Genomic DNA, 16,961 nt, shown 5'->3' on the forward strand with positions numbered 1-16,961 from the left:
GTTTTATTTTTTAAGAATATATTTTAAATATTAAGCATGGCTCAAGTAAGCGAAGATGAAATTGCCTTATTAGAAGTTTTAAAGAAAATGAAGTTAGAGAAGCCTGATGAATTAGAATATGTGTTGTCACAGAAACTTAGTAAGGTAGAAGAAGTTGTTAAAGACAAAGATCCACTAAGATTTCCAAGAATCTCATTGTTTTACGGAGAAACGGGAAAAGGTGAGGTCTCGTACAGAGCATGGAAATATGAAGTAAACTGTCTTCTGAGAGAGAAAGCATATTCCAATGCAAGCATGTTACTAGGCATCAGACGCTCACTTCGAGGGGAAGCGGCAGATATGGTCATGAGAGTAGGGGAAGAGGCAAAAATACAAGATATTCTTGATTTGTTTCAAAGTACTTTTGGCAATGTAGAGACTCCCGAGTCAATTCTTAAGAAATGTCATGCCTGTGAACAAGGTGAGAATGAGCCTGTGGTCAATTATGCTAATAGAGAAGAGGAACTGTTTTCCCGTGCTGTAGAATTGGGAGCTCTTCATAGAACTCAGCATATTTTACTTAAAAGTGTATTCTATGAGGGTCTGAATGTTGAAATGAAAATCGCATCTGCTTTCAAATTTGAAACAACCTCTGACTAAAACAAATTTAAAGCAGAAATAAGGAAAGTAGAGTCTGAATTGCAGAGTAAAAAGCCCAAATCCAAACAATGTCAGGCGGCAACCGCACATGTCAAACCAGAAAAGTCAGAATTAGGTGAAATTAAGACTCTACTTGAAAACATGAATAGCAGAATTAAAGTATTGGAGAAAGAAAGAGAACAGTTCCAGATAATGCAGTACAGAAACAACAAGGAAATGACTACAGACAACAACAACAAGGAAATGACTATATACAACAACAACAAGGAAATAAATATGCAGGTAATACAGGTATATATGCTAGGGGGATGAACCAAGGGTTTCGCTTAACAGGAAACAGAGGACCTAGACATTTCCGTGGTGTAAGAGGAAGATTTCAAGAGAGACGACCATACAGAGGACATGGCAGAGGAAACAACAGCTATAGACCAAGAAGGCCATTAGGCAGTAATACTTTCAGGCCCAACATACAATGTTTCCAATGCAATGAATTTGGACATTTTGCCAGTAACTGTCCTTTAAACGAGTAAGTGTCTCTATGGCGGGTCAGGATAGTGACATGAAAAACCAAGCTGACCCCAAATTAGTTGGAGAAGCTTTAGAAGTAAGTATTTTAGTAAATGGAATCGCGACCACAGCATTGTGTGATACAGGATCATGTGTGTCTACCTGTTCAGAACAGTTCTATAATGATCATTTGCAAAATATAGAATTGAAACCTCTCAGTAAAATACTAAAAATTGAATGTGCTGATGGCAATGTTTTACCTTATAAAGGCTATATTGAAAGTTCGTTGAAAGCCTGTGGAATACCTGAAAATCAAGAACAGAAATGTTTATTGCTGGTGGTACCGAATACACAATATAATAACACCACACCAATACTTCTAGGAACAAACATTCTAACAGAATTACTTAGTGAGTGTAAGGGTAAGTTTGGAGAAAAATTCTTACAAAATTCAAAATTACATGTTCCTTGGTATTTGGCATTCAGATGTATGGTTTTAAGGGAAAAGATGCTAAAAAAGAATGATTTTAGATTGGCTATTTTACGCTCAGTCGAAACCAGCAATATAATGGTAAGACCAAATCAGTCTGTTTATATCAGATGTATCACAGATAGGGAGTTGAGTTACCAACCTACAAGTGCATTGGTACAGGAAACCGGTGAGTCACAATTGCCCAAATGTACAGAGATTACCCCAGCCATAGTACAATACACTGGAAAGAAACAGGAAATAGTTGTAAATGTAAGCAATACTACAAACAACGTCTTACAAATTTCTCCCAAAGCAATTGTAGGTGAACTTCAACTGGTCACAATTGAACGTGAGAATGAAGAGGATACAAACAGGACACCACAGGATGTTTTAGACCAAGTAAATATTGATCCTGATCTAACTAGTGAGCAACATGTCAAACTAATGGAATTACTTGAACTTCACAAAGATGTATTTTCCACATCAGAAACAGATATTGGAAAATGTGATATAATGAAACACAGGATTGACCTAACAGATGAGACTCCATTCAAGGAAAGATACAGAAGAATCCCACCGGCCATGATTGATGAAGTAAGAAAACATTTTGAAGATCTTGTAGCCAGCGGAGTAATTAGAAAATCTATGTCACCCTGGGCATCAGCAGTAGTCATATGTAGGAAACACTCAGGTGCTATAAGGATGTGCGTAGATTATAGAAAATTAAATGCACGTACAATCAAGGATTCTTATGCCATCCCCAGAATAGATGATATTCTAGATTGTTTGCATGGTTCTAAGTACTTCTCTACCTTAGATATGAAGTCTGGGTATCACCAAATTAAAATTGAAGAAAAACACAAAGAAAGGACTGCTTTCACTGTAGGCCCTTTAGGTTTTTGGGAGTTTAATAAATTGCCGTTTGGATGCACAAATTCACCCGCAACATATCAGAGGATAATGGAAGAAATTTTGGGTGACCTTAATATGAAAATATGCATTATATATTTGGATGACGTGATAATATTCAGCTCCACGTATGAAGAACATTTGCAGCGCTTAAATTTCATTATTTCGCGTTTGAAAGCAGCAGGAATAAAGCTATCACCTAACAAATGTCAATTTTTAAAGAAAAAAGTTAAATTTTTGGGTCACTATGTTAGTGAAGAGGGCATTGAAACAGATCCTGAGAAATGTGAAAAAGTAAAAAATTATCCTAGACCAACTAATCCAGATCAGTTAAGATCATTTTTAGCACTAGCTGGTTATTACAGGAAATGTATTAAAGGATTCAGTTCCATAACAAAACCATTATCAGATCTTTTACCCCCAACAAGTGAAAAGAAAGGAAAAATAAAGAACAAGATAGAATCGTAGTGGGAAGAAATCCATGAAAAAACATTCAGCAAAGTGAAAGAATTTCTTTCTTCTCCACCAATATTAGGGTATCCAATTTTTGATTCCCCATTTGAATTGCATACCGACGCTTCTGGATCAGGACTTGGTGCAGTTCTTTACCAGGAACAAAATGGCAAGAAAAGAGTCATCGCATATGCTAGTCGTAGCCTTAACAAATCGGAAAGAAACTATTCAGCTTACAAATTAGAATTTCTAGCTTTGAAATGGGCAATAACAGAAAAATTCAGTGACTATCTAATAGGACAAAAATTTAAAGTGTACACAGATAATAATCCTCTTACTCATATTTTAACTACAGCAAAGCTCGAAGCAACTGGACAGCGATGGGTGTCGGCCCTTAGTGACTACAACTTTGACATAATGTATCGCCCTGGAAACAAGAATACAGATGCAGACATTATGTCTAGATACCCGTTACAACAGGACAATACAAAACACTCTGAAACAATAGAAAATATAAGTATAAAAGCCATATGTAATTCAATACAAACAATACCATACATACAAATCTTACCCTGCAGCACATTGAATAGTTTAGATGTTATGGAAGAAACAGGGGAAAAAATGGCACAGGTCGAGTTACGGGAATTGAGAAATAGTCAAAGAAATGACCCTATAGTTGGTGTCTGGTTGAGGGCATGCCTTGATAAACAGTTTCCAAAGAAATCTGTTCTAACGAACACACAACACCAAACAATGTCAAGACATTTTAAACAATTTTAAATTATTCGTGGACTTTTGTACCGGGAAATGACTGAAAATGGAACACATGTGAAACAGCTTGTTTTACCAAGTATTTACAAGAAAGATGTTCTTCAGAGATTACACGACCAGGTTGGCCATCCTGGAAAAGAAAGAACTATTTCACTGATACGCGATAGATTTTATTGGCCAAGTTACACCAAAGACTGTGCTGAATGGGTAGAAAATTGCCCAAGATGTATACGAAGGAAGTCTTCTACCAATATAAAGGCACCTTTGGTGAATATTCAGTCATCTTACCCATTAGAATTAGTTTGTACAGATTTTCTAAAAGTTGATGAATGCAAAGGAGGAATTAGCAATATTCTTATAATCACTGACCATTTTACAAAATATGCAATTGCAGTCCCTACAAAAAATCAGACCGCGAAGACCACCGCGGAAGCCATTTTAAACAATTTTATTTTTAATTTTGGAGTTCCAACCAGATTATTATCTGACCAAGGTACAAACTTCGAGTCTGAAGTAATTCATGAATTGTGCAAACTCATGGAAATTTCTAAAGTAAGAACTACGGTTTACCACCCTCAATGCAATGGAAGTGCAGAAAGATTCAATAGAACATTGATTAACATGCTGGGAACTCTTGAACCAGAAAAGAAACAAAATTGGAAGAAATTTGTGCCATCTTTAGTATACCCATACAATTGCATAAGACATGAGTCAACAGGATACTCACCATTTGAGTTAATGTTTGGTAGAACACCAAAGTTACTGGTTGATTCTATGTTTCACATTGACAATGATGATTTGGTGTCGAATGAGTATGTTAAAGACTTAAAGTCAAGACTAGAAACATGCTGGAAAATTGCAGATCAAACATTGAACAAGTCCAGATCAAAACAAAAAAGTAATTATGATCGGAAGGCAAAAGCAGTCACTATAGATGTTGGTGACAAAGTATTAGTAAAAGTCCTTGCATTTTCGAAACCACATAAATTAGCTGATAAATTTGAGGAAGATATTTTTGAAGTCATAAGTCAACCAAATAAGGACATTCCTGTCTACGTTGTGAAAAGTACCAGTGGTAATGAAAAAACCTTACACCGCAATCACCTTTTACTATTAAAGGAAGAAGAAAAGCAAGATGCAGCAGAGGAAGCAGTGGCAAAGAAACCTGTTCCAAAACCTAGAAATAAAGTGAAATCCAAGGATGATTCTATTGTAGATGTAAAACGAAAAGATAAGGGTGATCATGATTATAGAAAATCTGAAAGTTTAGAGAACTTCAGGCGTGAAGAATCGAGTGAATCGGATTTCGACAACTATTATGTAGTAAAAATGAATACAGACAGACCGGCCGGTCAACAAAGCAAAGATAAAAGAGCGACTACGTCATCTTCTGTGTCTACAGAAATGGAGGAAGTAGTACAAGAAGGAACATATGCTGATGGACAAGAAGGGGAACAAGAAGTTAATATAGTTAAGGAAAACCCAGTAGAAGACCAAATAGAAGCTGCATCTAATCTAGGCCCATCTATGGAAACTAGACGTTCAACAAGAACAAGAAAGTAACCAGTTTGGTTTCAGTCTTACCATGTGGGACAGCAACAGGATATGACCAGATTGCTAGAAATGCAATTACAAAGTACTAATAGTAGTGCTGAATTGTTAAGAGCATTGCTCAAACAATGATAATTGTTTTATTGATTTTAAACTTTGTATGATATATGGATTGGTGAGCGATACATGAGTATTTGTAAAGTAATTTTGTATACTTATACTTTCCAATTTATTGCAGGAGCAATTATCAAGAGAGGGGAGAGCAACATAACCTGATAATTGTATTTTTTATTTGTTTTTAAAATATTTTTTAAGTGAATTAATATGTTGTTTTTAATGAATTTTGCGTTTGTCTTTATTGCAGATAAGCTTGCACTTTTGACACAAACCAGAGACAGTAAATACTGTAAATACTAGACATTATTATGAGGAAATGTTGTATATAATCATAATAATAACAATTCAATACCAGTGACATGGTTAGAGTAGTAAGTAATTAATTACTTACTAGAAGTAAAAAAAAATTACTGTTATAAGTAGAAGTACTACCAGTTTGGTATCGGTGTTGTTTATGTGCTTAATATTAGTGAGCATAGGTTCAAGTCGTGACGACTTGATTTTCGGAGAGGGGGAGAATGTAACAGGTCTATAAAATTAGTGTTTTGTAACCAATTTCTTGTATGTAAGGTGGTGTATCGGTTGTGACTAGTTAGACACGCAGAAGTTCCGGTTTATAATACTTGGTTTTACGTTTTGAGATTGACGGTTCAAATATCAATTGGAATCTTGCATGTTTTATGACATCTTTGTGCCAGGTATGGTGATCTTTGTTTAAAGGTATCTGTCCCTGTGTATTTCCTGCATTTATGGCCCAACTCGCTTCTATTTTCTTCTTTCCTTTTTGATAAAACTCTTGGGCTGTCAATAACTTTTACATTGGCGCCCAACGTTGGGCGCCAATGTAAAAGTTATTGACAGCCCAAGAGTTTTATCAAAAAGGAAAGAAGAAAATAGAAGCGAGTTGGGCCATAAATGCAGGAAATACACACCTGGCACAAAGATGTCATAAAACATGCAAGATTCCAATTGATATTTGAACCGTCAATCTCAAAACGTAAAACCAAGTATTATAAACCGGAACTTCTGCGTGTCTAACTAGTCACAACCGATACACCACCTTACATACAAGAAATTGGTTACAAAACACTAATTTTATAGACCTGTTACATTGGGCGCCAATGTAACCCAGCCAGAAAAATCCCCGACCATACTGGGGATCGAACCCGGGACCTCCCGGTTCTAAATCAGGCAGACACTCTACCGCGTCGCTATAAAAGCTAGCTCATATAGCAAGGCAGTATAAGTTCTCCTTATACCGTACCCTGCTATATATACCCCCTCCAATCGTGAAATTCTCCCACGAATTTCCTAGTGCAATGACATCTGTGGGACGTCTGACACACATGGTGGTTTTTTTACGTTGGGCGCCAATGTAACCCAGCCAGAAAAATCCCCGACCATACTGGGGATCGAACCCGGGACCTCCCGGTTCTAAATCAGGCAGACACTCTACCGCGTCGCTATAAAAGCTAGCTCATATAGCAAGGCAGTATAAGTTCTCCTTATACCGTACTCTGCTACATTTACTTCGGGATTGTCACGTTAGCAAAATACTGCAATCATAGAGAGACACAAATACACGTGAATGGCGATGACATTACATACATGTTTCCAACGCAACCACCGGTGTCACGATACCACATCTTAAATCGTCGAAGCTTAACCTTAAAGGGATATATAAAGTACACATGATCGTATGTTATATAAGATCCGTTAGCTATCATGGCCTTCTACATTGGTAATACTGTTATAATACTATCATTTACAGAGTGTTGCTAATATATCTTGATAATACAACATTGTTATAAATTGAAACACATGCAAAAAATTTTTTATAAAACTAATAAAACACGTAACCTTACTACAAAATAACTGTAATTAAGGAACAAGATCAGACAACGTAATAACTATATCCTTCATGAGATGGACGCCAGCATGTTAAAGTCGTATTTTCAGGAGAAACATGAAAGGTCAACAGTAAACAGGAAGAACGGCATGCCTTTTTAAATAACGTATGCTATATATATCAGGAAACGCTATTAAGATACACTTATAAAATTATTTTAATGTTAATCATTTTACTCAAATATGAAGAGTTAAGGTAAAAGCAAAGCATTGAAAACACTCTTATAAAAATTATAATAAAATATAAAAGGCAACTATCACATATATGTGATATAAAACTCCAATAGTACAAAAAGCATGCCAACCATAGGCATATAACTTATTAAATTTTAATATATCAATTTTTCAAATACAAAATGTTTATAACATGAATACAACATTTTAAACTAAACACATTGTGAGTTTTAAGTGTTTGTAAATACTTCTTGAACTAGAAATGTTTGCCATCACTGTTCGAATTGAATTGCGTCCCGTATGCATTTGATTTCACGTTAAGAGGTGAAAGACTTTACTTATCAAGGCATATCAAAATCTACAAATACATCAAAAAAATGAGAGAGAGTAGAAAGAGGAAAAATACACACAACTCATTTCATTCTGGAGCTGAAAATGTAGTAACGTTAAACAAAATTGTTAATTAATAAAACTGTTCAGCGAATGCAAGGGGTATCGTGGGTTGGTGGTTCTTTCTTCAGAATGAATTGACGAAGTAATACCCTATATTATACTCTTCGGCTGAATCCCACTTAACGAATAAAGCAAGATCACAACAATAAAATCAATCAAAGAAATCGTACAGTTTGCTTTTCTTATGAAAGTTTTATGTGTGAATTTAAAACATGATTAATTATGCTATTAATATAAAAGTTGCTGTATGTTGATAACATTTAAGTCTACTAGCCTGTTACAAAAGGTATGTTCGCAACTATATAGAAAAAATATTATAAATAACTTACAGAAAATGTGTGTTACAACCCTCCTATTTCAGACGATTCAGACTAAAGATAGTAATTGTATATTTATTGTGTTTATAACACAATCATGGCATTTGGGAGTTAATAAACAATCAATTCACAATACATATAACTTTACCCAAAAATCATGAATTGAAATAAATGCCAGAATCCCCTGGAACAAAGAGTAAACACTTACAGATGTTTCTTCCGTTATATGATCAAAAAGCAAATAGTCTCATGGATTTGCATCGCCAATATCCCCTTTATTGCAATGACCTCTAATGACATAACACCTAAGATTTGTAGTTATGCTGGATAATGTTCGAGTACCTCAGTTAACCGTTCCATGTATTGGAAAAAACAGTGCAAATATGACCATCGGAAGGCACACACGATTGCCTCAGAGCAAATCAGGAAGTAATCAATACTTAAGATAAAACTTACGGTACAACTATACTATATAAGATATGCAATACCAATGAGTGATTTACGTCTGAACATTAATTAAACAATCTAGGAGCACCTTGTAATGTGTATCTACATTTCAAAACGTCAGTTTTAAATTGGAACAACAAACTGTGCACAATTTAAGCATACCAGAAATCAAAAAAGTAGATAATGTTAAATCGTAAAAATGGTGACCGTAACGATGATGTTTATTATAGTTTAAGAAACCATAACACGCAGAAATGCGAACTACTGCTGCTACAACTACCGATACTTATTACTACGGCTGTTTTTGAAATGGTATTCCACTATATACATTAAGTGTGTGCTCAGTATTTAATTTATATTGTATGATAAAACTCCCTGATAATTAAGTTCCAATTGTTGATTGATGAGTGCAAACATTGTTCGAGGTTTGCTGCAATGCCTTGTGGTGTTACCGTCAAGAAATGATGAATAGCAGTGAAGCATGGGTTTAGTGTACGGTGATTGAATAGCAGTGTTTTGTATGTTACCCGACCAGAAAAACGCCGAACACAATGGGAATTGAACCCTGGATCTCCCTGTTCCATATCATGAAGACACTCTACTGTCGTTTTAAAAGCTGACCCATATAGCTAGACAGTTTACGTTCTCCTTATTCTAAACTCTGCTACACTTACATCCCGAAACTCTAAGTGTTGTATCATTTTAAGCTAATCTTGTCCAATCCAGAGGCATGGTTTCTAAGAAATTAGCTGCTAACATCAATTGAATTGAATAATTAAGATGCATAAACAAATTGCTTATTCCGTATGTCATGGATAACATCAAATGTATGCATTTCAGCTACATACAACGTGTTAACGAACACGATCAATCGTGTGACCTTGAATTGCAATATGTACTATCACACAGAGAAACGTGCAATCGCTTGCCTCATTTTGTTTCAAAAGTTTGACTAAACGGATTGTATTTGTATAGATAGTAATTTTAACTTGATTAAAATAACAGTATATTACAGCATTGGTGCTATCTAGTTAACACATCCAAGCATCCGGCTTATGCGTATTTCGGATGAAAATAAATTGTTTTCATTGGGTTGATCTTAACATACTTCGACCAGGAGCAAACTCAGTCACTTAAAGAAGATAAAAACTAATTTAAAAAATAACAATCCATCACAATGCTTAATTTTAATGAGTAATTGTCGTGGAATTTATTGGTATTATGTTTATACTTGCCCTCCGAAGAGGCATAACGACCTTTACAGTCTTGGTTGTAGTCACCTCGACCCGAATGAATAAATTAACCTATATAAATTCAGACAACATTGATAACAGTATAACAAGGTAATAATATCACAAAATAGGAACGCATAAGTGTGTTTGTAAACACGATTAACAACATATTACAGTTCCATAAAAGGAAAAACAATGAAGACGTTCGAAAGAAGAAAGTTCTTCACAGTTACTTGCATAAAGGATTGTGTTTTAATTTTTTATTTCAAAATGTGAGCATAAGGTGGTTGGAAAACACAAAATAATATAATTGGAGGTTGAGCAAAAAATCGGCTTAAAAGGCTGTATCAAGAAAATCAGCCACTTCGAGTAAAGGGTTTAGCCAATGCCGTCCAAAATCACCGATAGTAACCTCGTCCGTACACGTGGGAGGAATATCCAAATCAATGGTTTTAAATAAACGTGATTTTGTAAGGTTGTGTTGATATTTTCAAATTCAAATTTCAGTATAATTAATATCAAACTATACTTTTGAAATTACCTCCTATATCTAAATGTTTACTGTCGATATACTCACATGAACAGTCACACTATGACTGAACAAGGCTTAACAGCTATACTGACATTAATATTTCGTCATTCAAGAACTGACTTGCATTTTATGTTCATTAACCTGGATACATATATTGAAATGAGGATTGTAACACAGTACAATAACTGAAGTAATGATAGATAAAACAATATAATTATTGAAAAACAGTGATACGGAAAATACATAGACATTATATTGTAATATAATTGGCACATTAACGTTGAAAAATAAAGCGGAAAATTAAAAGCCTAATAAAAAAACGTACACATATTTAAGTGTACAACCATTGTTTAAAGGGGCCTTTTCACATATTTTGGCATTTTTTAACTTATTCATTAAATGTTTTATATTGATAATTGTAAACATTGGATCGTAAAAGCTCCAGTAAAAAATCAAGAATAAAATTAAAAAAAGGAAAAGAGCATTGCCCGGAGCAGGTTTCGAACCAGTGACCCCTGGAGTCCTGCCAGAGTCCTGAAGTAAAAACGCTTTAGCCTACTGAGCTATTCCGCCGAGTACTCATACTTGACGTATTTTATACCTTATATAAGCAATCTTCGTAGTTTCACAAATTTTAACGACAAAAACAGAACTCTCCAAATTATTCAATCGTTTCGCGTTGCAACGCTTTATAATTTTTAGGTTTTAAAATCGTCAAAAGATGCATATATTGGCTATATTAGACCTTGGTAAATGTTCAGTATTACTGTTTCCTCACAAATATCATAACTAAAACGAAAATTTGCGAATCTGAAACAACTTTTTTCAATTTTGTCAATTTACCAAAGCGTGAAAAGATCCCTTTAATGTTTTATAAAATCAAATTATTTTAAGCTCTGGGGCATAAAGATTCCCTTACAACTTTATGTTTTTATTTTCTCATCAGGCTCTTGGTGTGCGTTACATGTCTTTTTGTTTTGTAAATTAAAGGATTATAATGTAATCAATCTTTAAAATTCACACCCAAAATGGATAACCTCTACCAATTGTATTCACAGCTAGTCAAGACGACATAACTTTGCGACATTGATTTGTTGGCAAGGATGTACAGCACATAAATTATATTAATTAGAGAGTAAATTGTATATGTTGTTTATTGTTATTCGTTGTTAGTTTACTCCCTCTAGTCATGTCACGCATGTTTGTGATCTGAACACCACAAATCTTCTTTAAAGTCTACAAATAACACAAAAACCAAGCAGTGTGTTAATATATTATATAACATATATTTTTAACAATATTCTTTATGCGCTCACATAAATATTTAATTTATCAAATACGAAGCATTCAATGCTGCTTTTATAATGGATTGTATTTCTAGCACATACAATGTAGTCATGGCTCGAGTATATTGTGATCATATATAATTGCATTAAGTACAAACCGTTATTTTCAGCGCAATATAAAGCTATAAACTGTACATTTGAATGCCAACAAACAAACCTTCACGCATCCCAATACTTTATTTACTTTGAAACATAAGAACGGCAAATTCACAATTGCTTTTTATTACGAAATAACCGCTTCACAATACGTTAACTAGATTCAATTTGATTCCATAACATCCTGTAAATAAGGTAATATAACATGATATACAATGCGTAAGTCGGTAACAAAAATGCAGTTATGTTATCATCATAGCTTTTGGTATTCTCTTTTAACTATAAGCTAATAGGTAATCAACCTTAACATTGGCTTTGATACTATTATCTATACCGATGTATGTTTGACCAATACAGCAACCACTAAGTGATGCGAGAATATTCCTCTTTAGAATACAGACCATATGTTTGAATGCACGGTAACATGAAATCGGTGCAGTTAGATAATTATTAAACTTCTAGTCAATGAATGCGTCAAAGTGCAAGACTCATTACTCATGGATATCGCATCAACCACAATCTGATCATCACGTTAAAATCGCTTTATTAATACGACTTTGGCAATAAGTAATATAAATGTAATACCAACAATATATTGTAATAAATCAAGAGTAATTCGTTTTTAAAACATATTTGTGACGTTGATATGTTGCAATATTGCCAATACTTCGTTGTAATTGTTTTTCTGACGGTTTACTGTTTCATTTTACGAGTGCTGTTTGGATGAATGTGAAATTCGGTTAGCCAAATGCTTGGTTATGGTATTGATTTAAATTATGAATATTAATAAACTAAACTACGACTTTTATTCATTTCTGAGTCGGTTGGCTTATGGACGGACGGACGAACGATCGAAACGTACATGGCGTTAGTAACGGCCAAAGGTGATATAACAACTCGGAAATCCCAGCAGTAAAAAATAGGACACTTAAAACCTTTATAAACATATGTTTGTCCAGTTTTGACCAAAATTAACATTTGAAATAGTAGAGCAAACATTTTTTAAATAATTGTATAGATAATAAATGCTCAAAGCATAATTGTATGTATTACAATTTTTTTAAGAGAAGTTAATTTATGTGCGTGTCCTTTAGCAAACATAATTCAGTTATTTCGGAAAAGATCGTGACAAGAGCGTAAATATTTGTTCAGCAACACTTTCTGAACGTAAATTGACGACACATTTAATCTCAAAAATCTAATTAACTCTCAACGATTGTACTATTCATTTATCCCTGCACAGGCTGAATTGTTCTCAAGTTTTTTATAACAACACATTACCATCTGCTATAAGATTATGAATGTAATTAAACGAAATTGCATGAAATAAATAACATCATTGGTATGATTGTAACGTTCCTGCAGAATGAAAATGCTCAGTAGGGTGAAATTAAGGTCATTATAAATCACAATAAACATAATCGGGTTACATTATAAGCAGATTTGGGCGCTCACAAAGTTTGCAGTCAGTTTCATATGTATGTTTAACATTTAAAAGAGCATACTCACGCATGTATTATACTACTTATTGTAAGATATATAACTTGAATTCAAGATGTTGTGAATATATAGAGTGTAACGTCAGCTAATCTCCCAAATGATTTGTGTTCAGAAAATCGGTCACACTCTTTCCGTACATCGACAATGGTTCTTATTTCTATGCTATATCTGACTTTTTTCAGGAATGTCATTATGGCCATGCTATTCAATAAGATCATCTTTACTTACTTTTGGGCTCAATCTTTGATATTACAATGTCTTGTTAATATTTGTTTGATCGGGGATATCTTTCAGTTCATCATCACTAAATAGTACACTTGCAGCCTTGCACAGTGTTTTATCTTGTAATCAGTGGTTACTTAGTAACGTTGATGTTTAAGTCACACATGTTAACAAAGAGTTAAATTTCATCTTAAAATACTCCTTACAATGTGTGTTATCTTTGCTTGAACAATTAAAATAACACTATTGTTTACAATGCAACATTAAGTGTGTTTTATGTTCATGTCTCACGAGAACATACACAATTATTTACAATTGTGAAATTGTCTTAAATAACAATTGCACAAAACGCATAAAGTAGATAGTATAATGTTCTTATACTAGATAGTATAATGTTCTTATACTGAAAAGGAACACCACAGTGTTTTAAAAATGGAACAAATGTTACAAATTTACATGCGCAACTTACTTTAAAGCTTTATAGCTTGTAAAGATGGGCCATATTTCTCTGTATGGTAATAACTTTAAAACGTATTACCCTATAGCTTTTTTTGCTATTACATATTGTGTAATTGTTCAAACTATGCATAGAGCAATCGCTTCAAACCGATGGTATTTAAACAACATGTTTTTATGTTTATACTTATAGCTGAAGAATTGTTCATGATGTTTGAATATATAGCCCTACAGTGTTCATAGATTCCGATTTTTACGACACAATACGGTGTTACATGGCATTCACAATGATAAAACTGTGCGATAAATGGCCCTTCATGTTAAGTATGGAGAAGAGATAATTTCATTGTTATATGTTATGCTGTTATGTTAATTTGCACAAACAATTTAGCAAGGGGTAAAACAAGACCTCGGAGCGTGTTGTTTTAATGCAATATGAATAAGTGACTCTCCAGCTGCTGGATCAGTATTGTATTCTTATTATATACAGTATGAAACAGCATAATACGAAACAACATACACACATAGAATGATTAAGCTGGGGTCAGCGCCTTAGACGTCTTCTTATTAAGCCCGGATCTGTATTATAAGACAATTGTACTAACCTACTTTTTTATATAAGTCATGAACATATGTGCCTCATAAACATGTCAGGTATTTTTTCTATAATGTTGTCTGATAAACACCAAGAAAGACAAAAATCGAGATCCAAAAGCCTCTTGAACAAGGAGTAAACACTTGGACGTAGGGTGCTTATACAACTAAAATGGCACGGACTTATCCCTCGAGCAAATGTATCCTTTATTGGAATGACATCCGATGAAACAATAACTAAGGGCTTTAGTTCCGCTGTTTCAAATCCGAGAGCCTCTATTTCCCGTGGCTAGTTTTGGTAAAGAACAAAGTAAACATAATAAAAGCAGTCGAAATCGTATGGAACAAAACAAATCATGACGTTATTAAAGCGAGATTATACGATGTGTTATATTTGCTAAATTGTAATATATTGATAAAATATGATACAAAAACACAAAATAGGCTAGACCAATTATACATTGAAGACGAATTTCATAAAATGCAGCAAAGACAAATTTTTCTAAAGGTATCAACTGTCTAACGGTTCACCTATCTTAATAACAATTAATTTACGTTAACAACATTAAAACATATATTAAAACGACATTAATCAATATCGCAGTACATTGATCTAATCCGAATATGGTGTTAGTAAAACGAGTTTGAACCGGAAACGATGTGCAATGACCGCCGAATATTTCGACTTCATTGTTATTGAGTTTTGAGGTTGAGGCTATGGTATACATTGTATCATGTATTGAATAATACAATTGTGACTAGTCTTCAATAATGTACTACCTAAGGAGTACACTATTGTCCTTCGTGAGTATGTTTCTTCAGTTGTACTTACAAAATTCGTTAATGGGTGAAACTGATAAAGCTGCGTTATATTCTGACATAGTAGCATTTCGCCACGCGATCATGGTCCCACTTGCTTGGTTGCATGATCTCCGTTAGGTGAAATGCTTACAGATATGAGATAATCATATCAAGAATTGTCCAACTCCAACAATCCTATCACTGTTAAATTGCATACGAATGTGAGGCAGATTTTATTTCCGAATCCATTATAACCGGAAATTTGTGGGATACTTTTGACACAAATGAGCACAGATGAACCCAAAATAGCAACCTCTGACTCGTAGATTGTGTGAGAAACTCGAACAAAACAGTGAAAACTGGCTTTGCTCCCACATGTGGGCTGATATCTGTCATATCAATTGACAAATGCATACATATACATGTCGATGCGTAATATTTAATAAAACAGGTGTAGACACACATATTGTTTATTGAATTACCAATATCTGTTATTAATATTAACGTATCATGTTTGCTCTCTAAATTTACTTTAATAAAGAGGCGTCTACGTATTGACATAATTTGATTTTATATTTTATATTAAACGCAATACGTTACGATTCATAAAAAGTAGCTTTTATTATCTAAGGTTTAGAATTGCATTACGAGTCAACGAATCACAAGGAACTAAACAGTACACCTACAATGGCTAACATTAAACAAGGAAATTACAAAATGGTATTTATAAATTAAAGTGCAATGGCTAACAAAGATGAATCGCAATATATAGGTAACATAATTACACATTTAAAACATTTCATGTTATTCTTGCCCATGTCGATTACTTTATTTGATTTCCTAAAAGGTATATGTATGTCAAACAGCAAGTACTTCATAGTAAACAGGAAAGTGCTATAATTTCGGTTGACTATTTAAAAAGAATACAACATGGTATCGTAGTAGAAAATGACAAACTAATAGCCATCGTTATGTCTATTTCAATGTATCATCTATTTCTGAAGCATTTTTTTAACAAGTGTATATTTAGTTCATGTATGACGCTCTATAAACGATAGCGGTTGATAAATTTGAAATTTACCACTACAATTCCATTAACCTGAATACATGTTCGATACTGAAACAACTTTGTGTGACAATTGTATGTAAAGTGATCGCAAATGTGATTTCAGTAATACTTTGCCAAACGTATTCAATGAACACTAAGTACACCGGTATAACACGCAATTTTGTAAGACTGGTTCTTAATTTCTTTTAGATTGTCCGTGTTTCTCTAAACAAAACTTACAATGAGTAAACGTGTCATCAATTTCACTACATCAGTATGCACGAACGAATGGTATATTATCGCTTATAAAAATGTTCTCATTTCCAACGCCCTTAATAAAAGGAGTCCTTTGAGATTACTTAATATTTCTGACTATTAAATGTTAAATTGCAATACATCTATTCCATGTATAATCC

Source organism: Dreissena polymorpha, chromosome 6 (assembly GCF_020536995.1).
Source record: "Dreissena polymorpha isolate Duluth1 chromosome 6, UMN_Dpol_1.0, whole genome shotgun sequence".
Taxonomy (NCBI): Eukaryota; Metazoa; Mollusca; class Bivalvia; order Myida; family Dreissenidae; genus Dreissena; species Dreissena polymorpha.